Genomic DNA, 5263 nt, shown 5'->3' on the forward strand with positions numbered 1-5263 from the left:
TTATTTTAACAATGTCTCACAGTGAAAGAATACGAGTACAAAAAATGTGAAAAAAAAAAAACTGGTAGAAACGAAAGGAGTACAGTATCTATATCTAATGCTTCGCAATCCTTAGTGCAGGAATCTAACACTTGTCATATGGTGATATACTATCAGTGATACCATATAATTAACCAATCATACCCTACAATTACCAAAATTGAATTGTTCTTAGCCTTAACAGATAATAACTCTGATTACTGTATACAATTGTACAATTGTAAGTTCATTTCATATTGATACACCTAAAAAGAAAAATCTAAGAAAATAAAAACCAAAAAATCTACAAGAAATTATTAATTACAGAAAACTCCCCACCAAATTCAGGAATAGCAGAAACAGAAGCAGCACAAAGCTTTTCATGAAAAACCTCCATCAACTCATATGGCACAAAGGCTGTCCTACAAAGAGGACACGTAATCTGATCATGATCCATCCAACGGTCCACACACGCTCTATGAAATATATGCCCGCAATTTGTCAGCCGTCGGATCTCCTCGTGATCTCGAAAATCATACAAACAAACCACGCATTGTTCGGGCTGGTTTGGCCCGGGTGAACATGAACATACGACGTCGTTGAACTTCATCACGGGCAGCATTTCTTGGATAATGGTGGCGGTTGCGGGCTTGGAATCGGGCCCGGGTTCGGGCCAGAAGATATCAGGTTCGAGGAAATGGGAGAGACCCGAGAATCGTGAGATATTGAGGATGAAAGGTTGAAGGAAATTGAAGAGAGAAAGGGAGTTTATGAAGAATTTAGGGAGGAATTCTTGGGCATACCCGGTTGGGAAGCCCATCGGGCTTTGACTTTAACGGGTCGGGTCGAGTGTTGATGGCTTGGAAGGTTGAATGGTAAGTGGTGTGACGATTTTGGGAGTAGACTAGTAGAGGTGTTTTGGGAGTTGGTATGTAAAATATGAATAAGTTGGAGACGTTGGTCTATTTATAAAGAGGGTGGAATTAAGTAAAAAAATATTGAGTGAAAAAAAAAAGGAAAATGCTATACATAGCCCTTAGGGCTACATATAAGCATTAAATTTAGCCTTGAAAATCGTTAAAAGTTAAGAAATCATGAAAATATAAACACTAATTACACTGATTTACGCGTGTTTTTGTCATGAATTCCTAATTTTATACCATTTCCAAGAGTATATTTAATGCTTATATATAGCCCTTAGGGCTACATATAGCATTACCCAAAAAAAAAAAAAACAAATTAAAAAATAAGTTTCATTAAAATTTTGCATTTTCCGTTTTGACTACTATTAGTTTTTGTTTCGAGAGAGACATAAATAATAAATGATTAAACGTAACTGAGATTAGTGAGGTATATGACGTTGATTAGTAAGGAAGGTGATTTTGATTTGTGAGAAAGATGATGTTGAAGAAGGTTTTACGAGATGGAAACGAAAAATTCAATTTTGAAAATGAATTTGAATAAAAATCACTAGTATATTTGAATTTTTTAGTAAAAATTAATCATGTGTTATTTCAAAGTAATTGAACACTTTTCATTTTCATCTAATTCGGAATAGTTGCTAATTGAACACTTTTTTGTAGTGCGCTCCTTATCGATTATGGTGAATCTGTTATCTCTTAGAGTATCCACATTGGTGGAGTAGTTCACAATTTCTCTCTCCAATTTTAATTCTTCCACATTATTCCACTAACTTGAGTCACTCATTTACCTTTCCACAATGGTGAGCTACCTCACTGCAATTTAAAAAATTATTTTATGTTAATTTTGGGCAAAAAAATTAAATGAAAATATAAAACATTGCCACTTGTCTTCTCCTTCTTTGTCACCGGGCTCGTGCGCCGACTTGGAAGAGGGAGGAGCCTCACCCCATGAATTACCTTTCACAACGATAAGCTAGCTTAAAGTAAGAGAGAGAGAGAGAGAGAGAGTGTGTTGTGGGGAGGGTCTTGAGTCACCCATTGTAGGTGCTCTTATGCCGCACTAACTCGTGTGAATACAAACTATTATAAGGCAGAAGACTAGAAGAGTGTCTTTTGTGCTAGGTAAGAGCGAAGATGAACTAATCTATTAAATTGGAACATCTCACAGATTAACCTGATTGGGTTTGGGGGCTAGGCACTATGAGAGTAAGAGGGGAAAGGTGGTCGGGATTGTGGTCTAAGCACTTTAATTTAAGAGGGGGGAGGATAAGGTGTTCCTAGTGGGAATTAAACCTCTAATCTCAAGGCTCCAACTCAATCCTTAACACTAAGCCAACATTTACTTGGTATCTGTATTTGTATATGTTGTATTAACGTTCTCAAATAATCGACACGGTCAAATTTGGCATACATATCAATGAACTGTTATTAATAAAAATATAAAAAGTTGATAGTATGAAATTTTATTGTACCACCTATTTAACAATGTACAAAAACAATATATATTTCATGATAAAATTTATTTTTATACGTTACTAAAAAAATACCGGTCAAAATTAATATGTAAATAGTGAAAAAGTTAAGGGAAGAGTAATAAAGAATTATATGTTGTTAAATTTTATATAAACCTATTCAGGTTCTTAGCTTTCCCCCAAACTACAATAGCAAATGGACTCCTATAATTCACAATAAAATGAAGTCATGTGCAAACATATACATGTAATTTTTTATAATTGTATTCAAATGAAACCAATAAAAAAACAGTTTCAATTGTTTTCTTGACTTTCCTTACAAACAAGTTGCTCTGTGAGGAAAGTGGGTAAAGCAACGTATTGAGAATTAGTCTAACATGTAAATTAAAAAAAAAAAATATACTTACACAAGTATGTTTTAAGATTAGTAATAACGTTAATAGACATGTAATTTCGTCATAAATTTTCAAAGTTATACTATTTTTTTTAATAAAAACTTTATTAAATGTTTTCATGCATCCCTAACACAGTAAGAGTTGTGTATAATGTATACTTTCTCCGTTTCTTTTTAGTTGACACGTTTCTTTAGTTAAGTTTGTCAATGCACATATTCAACCGTTGATATCTTTAATTATTGAAAGGCAAAAATTATAAAAAGTTGGTACTTTAAAAATATATATCGTGACGAATCTAACAACACCCCACATGACCATATTTTTCATTACGTATAAATCACACAACACGGTCAAAGGGAACTATGTGAATAGTGCTAAAATCAAAACGTGCCAACTAAAAAAAATGGAGGTAGTATTATTATCGTCTATATATTTTTTTTCTTTTACGCTATGGAAGACAAAAAGGACCATTACCAACTTAATTACTCTGTACCTTGGATTATTATATATAGAGGAAGGTTCATATAAGAACCCTCCTCTATATAAGAATCAATCTCAACCCTTTATTAGTTTTGATCTAGCCATCTAAAATAATCCTTTAATAATGATATTTTTGTAATTTTGAACAGTTTATATTTAAAACATAGAAAAAAAATTTAGATTATAGTCAAAACTAGTTATATACTGTATGTAGACAATAAAGCAATAACGTGGAGAAATATAGTGCAGTGAATACGGTAACTACCTTTAATTTCTTTATTGAGAGCTACGAGTGTATTAAATGCGCGAGACCAGCTGATACATACCTGCATTATTAATTTATTATTGTGTAAAATCGAAGGTCCAAATGTATAAACGGGTCCCCAAAACCCCAACCCATTATGTTCGTGTTATTTGGATCGTTTAATTTGCTGCCCCTACAAATTGGCATCCATAGTTCCATGCTTTTTTTCAAGACCCCTGTCATTTTCTTGTATCTCGATTAATTTCAACCTAAAAAATCAATTTTGCATTTAAATTTTCTGATCTAGTAGTGGTTCAATGTATTTTATCTGAGGAAACCAATAGATCAAAGGATAATAAATTAATGGATTTGGAGGACCCTTTGATTGAATAGTCACAACACTTATAAATTACAACGTTAGATGTCATAATTCACAACCTCCGTCGTGTTTTCACGTACACGGTGTATCTAGATATATAATTTTTTTTTTTTTTTTGCTCTTTAGAGTATTCAAAAAACGTAAAATTGATAAAGTGGTATGGCAAAAAAACATAAATATACAATGAGTTTTGATAGAGTATAAAACATATTCTTTTGGCCTCAACTATCAGGTTAAGCTTTTGGTTGAAATAATCCTTTAACAGGGCCCACGCTGCATCCACACTTCAAGCCCAACGGGCTCTCGTGTAAGGGGGTGTTTATGTTTTATACGCTATCAAGTTTATCTGAATACAAACTAGGGATATCATAGACTCTATCAAGGGTGACACTTGGCTCATTATTTTTTTTCTCTTTTACATCAAATACTAGTTTTGACCAATATACCAATGTGAAGGTGTGATGCATAACTACTCTTTTGTTTTTAAAAAGACTTTTATATTTAATGGACATGAAATGTATTGGAGGTAAAGGAGTATAAAATTGAATAAAAATAAATGTAATTGAAGCTACATAAACTTGGGTGTTTTCCACAGATAATGCTCAAAAATGCTAAAATTTCCAAATTACACCCTTTTTACAAAAACTTCCCTCCATACCGTCCACATAAGCAAGTTCGTTGTGTTTTTATTTTTTAAAAAAAATCCAGTTAACACAAAACCGCTAATTGAATTAGCGGTTTCATAAAGGATAAAACCGCTAACTCAATTAGCGGTTTTATAAGAATTTGTGCATACAATTGTGGAGGTTATTTCACCTAGCAACTAAACCGCTAATTGAATTAGCGGTTGCGGTTTATATGTGTATAAATCATTAATTCAATTAGCGGTTTACTAGTAAATTATAGAAAAAAAAATTAATTTAAATGCTGAGTTGGACAGTATGGGGGAATTTTTTGTAAAAAGAATGTAATTTGGGAATTTTTGCATCTTTGAACTATTTTTTATGGAAATCACTTCATAAACTAGGACCGATGGACAAACAGAGTGAGCTGGAAAGGGGTTTTTCCGTCTTTCCGGAGAAAGAAAAGACAAATTTGGGAAGAAAGGTAAAATTGTACTTGAAAGGGAAATTTCAATTCATAATAAAAATAATAATAATTTTTTTTGAAGAAATAAAATAATAATAATAATAGTAATAATAATAATAATAATAATAAATAAATAAAGTAAATAAAAAAAAAGGGAGAGAAGCCCAAAAAATAAGAATAGGTTTTTAAGAAGAGACATGTGGTAGTTCAGAACTCTTCTAAATTTTCTTATAATTAAAAATAATTCCTTTATACCTTTTTAA

At 32.1% G+C, this 5263-nt stretch overlaps 1 pseudogene; it reads right to left on the reverse strand.

The window, feature by feature from the left end:
* Positions 1-322: 322 nt before the first annotated feature.
* LOC145566831 (brassinosteroid-responsive RING protein 1 pseudogene) lies at positions 323-838 on the reverse strand (annotated as a pseudogene).
* Between the last annotated feature and the right edge of the window lie 4425 nt (positions 839-5263).

The sequence above is a fragment of the Chenopodium album genome, chromosome 11, assembly GCF_948465745.1.
Source record: "Chenopodium album chromosome 11, dcCheAlbu1.1, whole genome shotgun sequence".
NCBI lineage: Eukaryota > Viridiplantae > Streptophyta > Magnoliopsida > Caryophyllales > Amaranthaceae > Chenopodium > Chenopodium album.